This window comes from Diadema antillarum, unplaced genomic scaffold (assembly GCF_040938485.1).
Source record: "Diadema antillarum isolate AM-2024a unplaced genomic scaffold, OU_Dant_1.0 scf00000180, whole genome shotgun sequence".
Classification (NCBI taxonomy): Eukaryota; Metazoa; Echinodermata; class Echinoidea; order Diadematoida; family Diadematidae; genus Diadema; species Diadema antillarum.
The window spans coordinates 2,250,970-2,264,372 of NW_027271069.1; the positions used below are offsets into that span (position 1 = coordinate 2,250,970).

Sequence of the window (13,403 nt, forward strand, 5' to 3'; positions counted from 1 at the left end):
AGATCAGTCAAACACCGTAACTTCCATCGTGAATCATACGGCTGTAACAAGCTCAAAAGTTGATTAGTCATATTACTATAACTATAGATATTTTACGTCATTAAATTATTTGTAATCAACTCAGCTTGCGTACGGAAAAAAATTCGCCCACTTATCGTATTTTGTTGTTTAGAATTCACAGCGACTAGGTCAGATAATGTGTTCCGGAAAATTATCATTTTTTACAAAACCTGCGAACTATTCATGTTGGGCGCCTGTCTAATCATTTGATTTTTTTTTTAAGTTAGACTTTATATATCCAATATTTTTAACCTTTGTTTATACCTATTATATCCAACTCATCTATTTCTCTTCCTGCAGTGCATGGGATGGTCCTGGTACTTGGCCAATGATATGCAATTCTTCATCATAAGTCCGCTGATTTTGGTCATATTACACAAGTGAGACTTTCCTTTGCCAATGAAATGAAGAGTTTGATCATTAAAGGGATTGTACAGTTATGGTTCAGACCTAATTTCAGGTTTCTAACCATTTTTGGTGAGATAATGAGAAACCTCTTATAAGATGTGAAAGAGCATGTAATTCTATGAGGAATTCAATGTTTATTTGATGAAAATTGGTTTTGAAATGGCTGAGATATCAAAAAAGAGCGATTCTAATAAAGTGTGGGACCCACACTTTATTACGATCGCTTTGTTTTACTTTGTTTTTTGATGTTTCAGTCATTCCAAACCCGATCTTCGTCAAATAGACTTTGAATTCCTCTTAAAATGGTATGTTCTGTACTATATCATAAGTGTTTTCTTGGTATCTCGCAAAAAGTTAAAAACCAAATTCTCATCTCCACCAAAACTGTACTATCCCTTTAAAATGGGCGAAGAGTTCTTTTTTAACATTAAGTCCGCCATCAGATAAAGCAAATAAAGCTCTTCGAATGTTACCATCACTATACTTGCACAACAAGAATTAATATTCTTGAAGTTATTAATGAAACATACAATATTTTCTCATATTTTCTTTTAAGTAGGTTTAATTGAAAATATCTCAAATTGACAAATATCGAGCTACTCCGCTTTGAAATCGAACTCTACATATACGAACAAGGCTAATTTTACTCATAGATACCGACTTACCAAAATATGTATCTTTTTATCAGTGGGGCATGTCTCCTCACCTTGCTAACTCTACTGAGTGCTTCTATTTATGACGCTTTTTGTATTCCGCCGTTTCGAGCTGAGGAATCAACATTCAGAGTAGTTTTGTTCCCCCCCCCCCCACTCACAACACAACAAAGGATCATAATTCTAACTTTGATAACGAGAATCATTATTAGCTTACGAACTTTACCACATACATTATTTTTTTAACGAGTGGTGTGTCTCACAGCTTGATATCTCTACTAACAGTACCGTCCAAAGTTATTGTTGATTGTGCTTGATCGTAAAAATAGATTCTTCGATATTGATTTTCTCGATCTCTTTTCTATTGTTTTCCCCCTGATTATTCGTTTGCTCGCAGGAATGCAAAAGCTGGAATGGCCCTGATCATATCACTACTTGTGATTTCCTTATCAGCCTTGTTCGGTCTGAACTATTACTACGGGTTCTCGATCAATGGACAAGAGTAAGGGAAAAGCATCTGTGTTTACGTAGAGATATATGTTATGTTTGTGTGTGATTTGTGTGCGAGCGCGCGTGAGTGTGTATGTGTGTGTGTGTGTGTGTGTATGTGTGTTTGTGCGTGTGTTTGTTTGATGGTACGATCGCAGATGTAATTTTGTTTCAAGGCCTGGGGTCTGTTTCGTAAAGATTGATCATAAGAATTATATTACAATTGGTGTGATTAAAAAAAAAAAGTTACGCTCGATTAGCTACCTTAAATCCGTTCTTTTAATAAATCAAGCATAAGTATCTTTATGAAACAGAATTACTATCAATTCATCCGATCTCACTCTCGATTCGATGAGTTACGCTCAATGAATGGAGCGTAAGAACAATCGTAACTCGTTATGAAGCAGGCCCAGGAACTTCTGTCATTACTCATACTGAATCAAAGCCGCACACCTTCACAAATTGAGTTTTACAGGCATTTTTAGAATGAAATAATTTGACGTTAATATATATTTTTTTTTTGCGAAAGAATGTTCGCCCATAATGACGCACATGTTGCATCATTCTCAGCTGCACACTGTGGACTCCATTTAAGATCATTGTTATCAGATAATTTTTGCTGTTACTCTTAAGTCACTCGCATGATTGCCGATAAAATCAATTCTTACTTTACTCTGTAGACTAGACTATTTTGACAGTAATATAAATTATGTTTTATAGCTAATCTTGCATTTGCACTTGTTTTCTTTGTTTTCTGCATGATGTTTCTTCTTTGTTTCACAGGTCATACACCGGCAGGCCTTTGGAACCAAGCAATGCCGACATCACATACGCCAAGCCGTACACCCGAATCCCTACCTATCTGGTCGGCATGGTAGTTGGCTACGTCATGTTCAGACTTAAAGATAAGAAGGACTTCAAACTAAATAAGGTAAAATCGATTTGGTCTGTACTGATTAGTATTTTATCTATTCATTTCTTCGTTTACATACCAATTCATGGATTTACTGTCTTTTAATACTGTTCTTCAATTCATACTGTACTGTTTGTTCTATAATATTTGTTTTGTGTTCTTTTTTCATTTTTTCTATTTCCTTTTGACGGGTTATTTCAATTTCAAGCGAGACATCCCTGGCATGTTGTACAGGATGATGACAATGTCGAAATAGAAACGTCAAGACAAATCATTAGTGACTGAATCTGCCAACAGCCTGCATGACAAAAGACTTATGGATAAGTTGCAGATGCAAGTTGAAACGCCATTAGTCTGTGTGTGTGTGTGTTTTTTTTTTTCACGTAACCTATAGGTATACTTTATTCAAGGACAAGTGGCCCACAAGCGGATTGCACAACACAAAATTATTCTTTCGAAACAGAGATTATTTCCTTAAATAACTTGAAAACGTATCTAATACAAATATATACATTAATAGAAAGCTAGCAAACTATTGAACAACCGAACGTGTTTCTTCATAATCATGATACTCATCAAGTTCAAGTTCAAGTTGATTTATTTCATTTCCAACAAACAAAATAATTGGAACTACAATGAAACATTCGTATACACAGATGTCAGAAAATCAGTACCACAAGGCGACGAACAGAAATAACAATGTAAAAAAGATACAGTTAAATTATCAACAGAGATACAAAAAAAAACCTGTTATGTCACTGTGGTAAATGCATAAACAATATTGCTGGAAATGGAGGGGACTGCTAAAAAGCAGAGCTTGTAGAATGCAGTCCCATCATACAGAAAAAAACACATAGTAGCAAAAAAACAACAAAAATAATTTCCCTAAGCGGTTGTAAAAAAAAAGACAGAGTAATACACACATACATACACACTAGGAACGCACATTGACAAACACGAGGCGGCTCTCTTGTAAGGAAAGATTGATGAGAGGATAGAAAGATAGTGAGGAAGGTAGTAAGACCGAGGTGGACAAGGGGGGGGGGGGGGGGAGAGAGGAGAGGGAAATGATGGGTCATAACCAGGGCACTGGAGGCACAGAAGCACGGGCTCACTGATAAACAAAGAGTAGTGAGATTACCGAGCAACAACAGTATGAAATCAAAAGTTAAAAAAAAAAAAAAAACTGAATCATTATGCTGCATATTCATGGCTGAATAATTCATCGGTGCCACACTGACTTCAGGGTCCTCCTCAGACATAATGAATTTCAACATTGCTCATTTTTGCATAGACATGGAAGTTTACAAACAATACAATGTAGGCCTATAAAAAAAGTAACCATGTGCACGTCTGTGAAATACTGTATCGCTTTAATAAAGACGGAATTAGATGAACAGCTTATAAGTAACAAAATTGATATACTTTGCAAGGCATTTGAGTGACTCTCAGAAGAGCAAAGGCGAAGAGACTAACTGATAAGATTGAAGAAAGAAGCTTGTATTGAATTACTTCCAAAGTTCTATTTGCATATTAGTAAATTAAGAATGTGTTTTGTTAGCATTGGGCAATATCTACTTTTTGAAAGACTGCCACAGAGTGAGTATTCTCAGAACATACTACGATTTGCTTTTGACGATAAAGAAGCAATCAAAATATAAGTATTTAAACAAACATTTTCATTCACTTTTGATACTAAAACAATTATACTAAAGCTGCTAAAAACTAAGAAAATAAGAAAATGTATATGTATAACAATTTGATATCTTCATGAAAATATTTCTTGCATTGTAACAAATGCAGTATTATTAAAAAGATTTCATTTCTTTTGTTCAGTTTTGACCTTTCCTACAGAAAAAGATAGATGAAAATGGCATTCATCTAGACGCACTCATTTTTTTTTTACATGCTCGTTGTACATTGAAAATAATATTGCCAGTAAGAAATCAAACTCCCAGTTGAACTGCTGTCTTCTACAGGTCGTCGCTTGTGTCGGTTGGGTGCTGGCCCTTGGGACAATGTTCGGGGTCATTTACGGCGTCCATTGGGCCCAGGGCCGTTACTCTCCTTTTGCGGAAGCTCTGATATATCTGACCTTCTCTCGCCTGGCGTGGGGCGTGGCCGTTGGCTGGGTCATCTTTGCCTGTCTGGTGGGCGCTGGAGGTAACCTTTATTCTTTAACACGCACACACAATGTATACTTACGCACCGTTTTCTAAAATAAATTTTGATTTTCCTCCCTTCGAATATCGTCGATTTTTCGTAGGCCTAAACACAAATATACTCGGTGTCGCAGGGAATGTGATGTTGTGATTTTTGTCTGACCAGATACAGAAGGCTGCCAAGCAATGCCTAGCGAAAGCTTTGCATTGAAGGAAAAACAATTTTTTCTTTGATTCAAAGCATCGAACAGAGAAAACTGACAAATAACAACGGGAGATTTCTATTAGAAAAAATACAATAAAAGAAAAAGGGAACAAACAAGACATAAAGACAAGATTACACAATGATCGGGGAATTGATCTAATGCCGATCACGGGGCTGATAAAGCCAAAACATGTGCCAGTAAGCCTGTAAGAGTGTCCATCGTTTTTCACCCCCAGCATATTTTTAACACTGTTAAATCTTATGATCATGACTTTAGCATTGTCTTACTGCTTGCGTTACGTTGATATGTGTATGATTGACTTCAAATATTTATACCAAACGCATTAACGATACAGCTTTGGATGTATTTCTTATTATCTTTATAATAATACACTAATAATGCACCAGCATCCATCATGACAACATTTCTTATGGCATATAAAAAGGCAAAAAGAAAATATGAAAACAGATAAGAGAAAAGTGATGATATGCACATGCCTGTAGCAGATATGATATGAAACAAATCAACCCACGTATTTGCTCCCTTCCCGGAATAATTGAAAATGATACAATCACCATAGTAAAAAGTGAATTACAGTGTGAGCAAGTCTGTCCGAGACATTTGTAATAATGATTCTGATACTCATGAAATTTTCGCCTTTCGTCAATGCTGTGTGCGTGGGTTTCTTCCTCTATCAAAAGGTCCCATAGGAGAGTTTCTGGGCTGGAGTTTTTGGGTGCCCATGGCCCGTTTGTCCTACGCGGCTTACCTCATTCACCCGGTCCTCATGACGAATAATGTCTATACCACCCAATTCTTGTACAACATGACCTACGTTACCATCGTAAGTATAATAATAGGCTACTACACTTCATGATAATATTATTTTCAAAGAAAAAATGTAACATTGACACTGTATGCATTGACATGTGTGGTTCTCAAATCATGCAGACGTCTTCACTGAAATTCCCTGTAGTAGAGCAGATAAGCCCTCAAAATCACGTGAATTGTGCAAAATTTGACTAAAGCATGAAACTTTCACCAGTGTTAGTACATACCATAAGATTTATTTTAAGATCGGGAGGTAAGTCTGATTTGACCTCTGATGACCTCCAGAGGTCAATGTACTTTAGATATCAGAAAATCGATGTTTTTAGACATTTGCGAATGATATATGTGGTTATGTTGCACTAAACATGCATTTATACCACAGAGAAATCATTTCCAGATTCAACAGAGCACTGACAGGTTTTTACCTTTGACCTCTGATGACGTCCAGAGGTCAATGAACTTTAAATATCAAAATATCGATGTTTTTAGACATTTGTGAATGATATATGTGGTTATGATTCACTAAACATGCATCTATACTTCAGGGAAACCATTTTCTGATTCCACAGAGCATTGACAGGTTTTAACCTTTGACCTCTGATGACCTTTGGAGGTCAATGACCTCAAAATATTATATTGATCTGTGATGTCATTGGTTAATGGTAACCATTGTTAAGATGTACAAAACAAGCATATCTGTCTTACAATGAAATTGTCTTCATATTCTAAAGAGCAGACAGGTTTCTACCTTTGACCTCTGATGACCTTGAGAGGTCAATGACCTCAGAATATCAGAATATTGAAGTATGACATCATTGGTGAAAGGTCAAACATGGTAAAGATGTACAAAACAAGCATATCTGTGTACAATGACATCGTCTTCATATTCCAAGGCACACAGACGAGTTTCTGCCTTTGACCTCTGATGATCTCGAGAGGTCAATGACCTCAAAGTATCAGAATAGTTTGGCATCATCAATGGTAAACATGATGATGTTCTAGAGAGCACTCGTAGGCCCTGTTTATTAACGAGCCATTACCGTTCACCTATGAAAATCACACAAGGTCAAATACCTCGAATGAAATGTGAGGATGTTAATATTGATATTGCGATAGTTAATAGTTAATAATTGTTTATAATGTAGGGCTTACAAACCATGCATTTCTGTTACCAAAATTATGGATCACCAAGGTGTACCAAGTCTATATGGATGGGAACCCAGCAAGCGCAGCGTTGGCGAGGGTAGGGTATTCCACTCCCATTCGAGAGAGCTCTTGTATTTTGAGAAATGAGATTCAACGACCTGGCACACAGGCACTTTTGAAGGAATACCTCGAAATTTGTATCAAAAAGGTGTAGTAAGTCAGCCATCTATGGAGGAAGACCAATCGACAGAAGGATGTGGGTGGAGGTATCCCCCTCCCACATTATGGAGCTTTTGCATTCTTTTGTTTGCAATCCAATGATCTCGTGCCACTCTTGGTTGAACTACCATTTTGAAAAAAAAAAGTCCATACCCAAATGTGTAGCCATAATCAATGCATGGAGGAGAGGTTGATACAGCGAGAGGAGGGTATGAAAGGGGCTGTCCTCCAATCCTTCCCATGCGAGGGAGCCTTTGCAGTAAGAATAGAAATGTTAAAAAAAAAATCTAGTATACACATTTATGATGGAATATTTGGGAAATTATCAGTAAAAGGAGTGTACCAAATCTAAGGGTAGAAACCGAGGAGGGATTGTTCATTGAAAGATGCACCATCCCCTCCAACAAGAGGGATTTTCTTTAATATGTCGGAAGTGAAATTAAAGATCTAGTACATACTTTGTAATGATATAGACCAAAAATGGGACAAAAGCACTGAGCGTATATGGAAGGGGACATAACGAAAGATAGTGTGGGGGAGGGGGTATGCAAAGGAGATTCTGCCTTTTAATCTGGTGCATACTATAGCTGAAATGTTCAGTGACAATTCATTTTCTGTCAAAAAAGTGAAGAAAAAAAAATCTCCATCTCAGGAAATACTTGGAGGCAAAGTTTTATGTCCCCACCATTCCCCCTCCCATATTTTCTCGGGAGGCGGGGCAAATGCCTCTTGCCCTCCAAAATGAACAATCGTGCATATTTAGGAAAGCCTTTTCATCTTTGGAATTCAAATAAAAATGTCTCTTAAAAACATTTTTCATAGAATAAGGGAAATTATCATTCCGCAAAGTATGTTATATCTGTGGAAGGAACCAAGCAGGGGGAAGGAGTCTATCAAAAGGAGATATCCCCTCTCACAGAAGGGAGATTTTGCATTTCAGAATTAAATTTTAACAATCCGATGCACACTTAAAGTGAAAAACTTGGGCAGTTTTCTGTCTAAAAAGCAAAAAACAAAAAACAACAACAAAAACTAACAACAACAAAACATAGTCCACATCTCAGAATTTAATGGGGTGGGGGTCAACTATCCCTGCCACCACCGCACCCCTCCTCCAAACTGATGCCCCGGTATGTGCATGTGTTTTATTCCACTTGTTGAAAAGAAGAGAGAGTTTTAAGAAACAATATTGTTCAGTGGTCGCTATCCCAGTCATGTAAATTGTTTATCAATAAGGTGATTTCCTTCACCTGTATACCTTAAGATGATGTAGGCCTGGTATTTGCCTTGCACGTTATTACATCTATTCCTTTTTTAGTATTCTCGTTTATATCTTGATGTTAAAGTTGTTTACTTTGCCACGATTTTATTTGTACATGGGAAAAATAATCCAAGACTGAAAATGAAACTGATACAACATTTAATGATTGACATGATGCACATATTGTGTATTTCTATAGCAATAAAAGTGAGCAATTCAAAAGGCGTGTACTCATTTCACATGAATATTAGCGATGATCCTCTGACCTCTGGAGGATATTGAAAAATATGCATCAAAATGTGAGAATATTGATGTCTGGTCTCATTGGTTTGTAATGGCCAGCTGCTTATGAAATACTAATTATATATTAAAAAATGCATTTTGTGTGTGTGTGTGTGTGTGTGTGTGTCCAAAATTGTATGCAGAGAATTCCACACACAGTTCAATTTTGACTTCCATCTAGGACAATGAGCGGTTACTTTTTTCTCAACTACACTGTAATATCAAAATCTATTGAAAAAACACGGTGGCGGCTGGGTCTAACACATTATCATTCCTTTTCGTTGGAGATCCATGCGGGATGGTCAAAACAAACATAAAAAACAGATATCTCAGACCTAATTGTTATAACAAAGCATCATATCCTCATATACCCAACCCAACCCTCTATGCCCAAACAATGTAAACCACCCCATGGACTTACTTGGAGCTTTAGAATATCCTTTGTCAACAGAGAGTGACATCCAAACCTTTGCAGTGCCGACTAAAATCTGCTATGGAACTGATTGGTATTGGCTCTGCATCATTGACAGCAGATCTCGTTTCCTATTCTCCTTCTTCTTCTTCTTCTTCTTCATTATACTTTGTAATCTTGTAATATTCTGCCATGGAGCCTTTTCTTGAATGGTTAAAGAAGGTATCCAAAGAGCTATATGAAGCAAAAAACAACAAACAAATGCAAAAACAAAAAGAGAGACATATGTATCTTTAATAACAGAGCTGAATATTGAGCATCTCTCTCCTGAAGTGTTTCAAAGAGATACGAGAGACAGTGGCCGAGAGTAGCCGCCACCTTTTTTGGGAGTAGGCCTACTTTGTGTTCTTGCAAATGATGCCTGACATTTTTGGTCATTTGCCCTTTTTGAAGAATGTAGCAATAGAGCCACAACTTCCTGCGGAGTGGATATTGTGGGGTTCTTGATGCAGAACATCATCGCTGAATTTGCCTGTGCTGTACTTTCTTACAGGGATTGCCATTGTAGTTTTGTTTTGTTTTGTTTTGCTTTGTTTTGTTTTTCAAGTGTGGCTGTAACACTGCTTGTTTTGCATACGATGGTCATTGCAGCTAAAGAGTGCATATCTTCTCTGGATCATTCCAAACTTCATGATGTTTCACCTGGGTGAATGGATCCCAGATGATGCATGCATATTCCAGGACAGTCCTGAGCGGCATGGAGTAGCAAAACACCTGAACTTTATGATACTCGTATCTTCGTCTGGAGAGAGTCTTTGGTTGAAGTATAACCTTTTTAAGCTGCTGTGGCGATTTGATTCCAGCTGAGCCTCCTATTGGAACTCCAAAATATTTTACACAATCCGCTTTCTCCATGGTTTGCCATGAATGCTTATCTATTCCCTGGGTAGGTCTTGGATGGCAATAGCTAGTTGCAATACACAGGATTGCTTCATGTGGAATGCATGTTGGGCCTCACAATATGTCGAAGTTTTCAAGATGGTCCATGATGTCGCAGCTGTGGACTGTATACTCCAGGACCATGAGTCATTCATCGCAGTCATACTGTAACAACCCACCAGCTGGAAACTATGCAAACATTGCCCATGAGCTTGACACTTAGGCAAACCAGTCCCATAATGAGTCCGACAAATGGGGGAAAAAATCTATGAGACTTACACTGAATAGATTAAACACTCTGTCTATCAGTCTCGTGGGCCTTGTTTTCCTCGAGTGTCGAGATAATGGCCATATTTGCCTATATTTGCTAGTCTACATAACTAACCCAAACATAACAGTTATATTTGAGGTCACTGCCATCACTCAAGAAACTTAAGCTTTATTTCTGAAGTAATTGACCTCTCACATTTCAGAGACATGTTACTATAAACCAATGCGCTGTGGAATATGCATACATACCTTGATCAAAACGTCAATGCGTGATTTGTACATGATTAAGCATTTACGATTACACCAATGAAGCCAAACATCAATACAGGTAAGCCTGCACATGTGACCTCAGTGACCCCTCATTGTCCTGAGAGGTCAAAGTTCTCTTGCTCTGTGGTATAGGAAAACAATTCAATTGTAATACAAATGAATATAACATCTAAATCATGTTTGTCATCAACCAATTGCACCAAATATCAATGTTCTGACATTTTGAGGTCATTGGCCTCATCATAGGTCATCTGAGGTCATCAGAGGTCAAAGGTAGAAATCTGACTCGAAAGGCTCAGTGGAACATTGAGGCAATTCCTCTTACAAAAATTAGTTTTTAGTACATAATTATCGTGTTTCAGTTATGAGTGAGGCATTAAAATATCAATTTTCTGACATTTTGAGGTTATTGACCTCTGGAGGTCATCAGAGGTCAAAGATAGAAACCTGTCAGGGCTCTGTGGAATATAACGACAATTTCACTGTGACAAAAATTAAGTTTTAGTACATCATTACTGTGTTTTATCATTAACCAATGATGCAAAATATCAATTTTCTGACATTTTGAGGTCATTGACCTCTGGAGGTCATCAGAGGTCAAAGGTAGAAACCTGTCAGGGCTCTGTGGAACATAAAGACAATTTCACTGTGACAAAAATTAAGTTTTAGTACATCATTACTGTGTTTATCATTAACCAATGACGCAAAATATCAATTTTCTGATATCTAAAGTACATTGACCTCTGGAGGTCATCAGAGGTCAATTCAGACTTACCTCCCGATCTTAAAATTAATCTTATAGCATGTACTAACAATGGTGAAAGTTTCATGCTTTAGTCAAATTTTGCACAATTCTTCGGCTTATCTGCTCTACTACTGGAGTTCATGTAGATAATAAATTGGATTGGTCGAATCATACTAATTTTGTTTGTAACAAATTATCAAAAAATATTGGTATAATGTACAAACTCCAAAAGTCTGTTTTAAAATCAATTTATAATGTTGTGATTCTACCTCATTTGTACTATGAAATAACTGTTTGGGGCAATGCTCACGAATTTACATTCAAAGACTTTTAGTGCAATACGAATCATTTCCCATGCCACCTTTCTTGCCGATACCCAACCACTTTTATATCCCTGAAGATATTGCAGTTGAATGATATGTACAAATAATATCAAGCTGGAATTTTGTATGGATTTGTGTAAAAATCGTTTTATTACCAAAGACTCTCTTAGATTTGTTCACTTTTAATAATCAAATTCATAATTATAGCACGCGATCCGCGAATGATTTTCACATACCTTTATCTCGTAATTCTTTTTATCAACGATCTATCATTTACATTGGTCCTACCCTGTGGAATTCTCTCCCCTGTGCAATTCGTAATACTAGCTCTTTGAATACGTTTAAATCTGGTTACAAAAAGAGCTCTCATCTATAATTACAGCCGAAATCATTAAGATCAGGAGTATAATTTTTTATTCCTTATGTTTCGAGACATCCTGTATTTTGTTGTTGTCATTGTGTGTTTTGTTTTGTCTTGTCTGGTCCTGCTCTTACGTTTTACTTTCATTTGGACACATCATAGATAATTGAAATTAAATGAATAATTTTAGGTCAGCTAAAAATAAGGGACATCTCTTTTCTGGCTGCTACCTACCATAGCATAAGTGTTAACCTATGTACGTGTAATTGTCAATCTATATTTGTATTTTTTCCCTTTTCACTGTCTTACTGATATGTTTGTAATCATATCTGAATATTGATAAAGGCTATGTATTTGTTTTTTTGATAATTTCTTGCTTTGGTGAAATATCCGCAAATTTGCAATTCCCACATCCGCATGGTTGGGAAAGAGGAGGGCCTTATTCTAATCATTTGTCAGAAATCGAACTGCTTATCTTGACGGTCATATTTACCTCTGCCTCAATTATAGTGCATGTTCTTTTATAGCACGTAAATTATTTTCTTTAAACTAGTCTTAATGTTCTCTTTTTTTTCATGAGAAAGTTATTTGATTTGTCACAATGATTTCATTTGTATCTTTTCTGTGGAGAATTCTTTATGTATATTCTTCTTTATATTTCGATGATATCTTCATTAATTTTGTCATAAAAATTTCATTTGCACAAGTGAAGAAGTATAGGAAACTGAAAATAACAACATACAATCTCTATCTCTATCTTAATTTTCCCAATCTCGCTCTACCCCAAGGCCTACCATTTCATAGGTAACGTCGTCGTCTCCTACACTGCTGCGCTGGTTCTCTCTCTCCTGATTGAGGGACCTACTCTGGGTCTAGAGAAGGTCATGTTTGGCAGATTCAAATAGTTGGCGGAAAAAGAAGATCGGCTGTCATTGGAAGACAAATAAGATGTGTCCGACAACATCGCACTCTCACTGCTATGTTTCTGTTCTGATACTTTGATACAAACATATTGTTTGATGCTCAGTCCAAGGTATATCACACAGTCACTGCACGTTTCTTTATAGACTATACTGCCTCTAGGCAAATTTATTTATCCCGCAATCGATATGATGTAGAGAAGTACCTCACCAGTTATTACTTGAGTATCTGTAATCACATACCACTACTTACAAGGCGCAAAATGTAGTAATGTATATGAAACTTGTCGAAGAAACTAAGTTTAAGTTTAGAAAACTGCTGCTCAAAGCAATGACATTGCCACCATAGTTTATATACAAATCCACTAGAATAAGTATAAAGGCTCGTAGGGATTAGTAAAGAGGAAATGGTGTACAATAACGTATCTTACGTAAAAGCGCTCAAAATGGTTTGAAGATCTTGTGATTGCCTGCAAATAATCGTAAGGATTACTTCATGGCATAGAAAAAAACGTATATTGATAATTATTTAA

At 36.7% G+C, this 13,403-nt stretch overlaps 1 pseudogene; it reads left to right on the forward strand.

The window, feature by feature from the left end:
* The window catches only part of LOC139723020 (nose resistant to fluoxetine protein 6-like), a 29,065-nt pseudogene extending 16,210 nt beyond the window's left edge, over positions 1-12,855 (forward strand).
* The last annotated feature ends 548 nt before the right edge of the window (positions 12,856-13,403 follow it).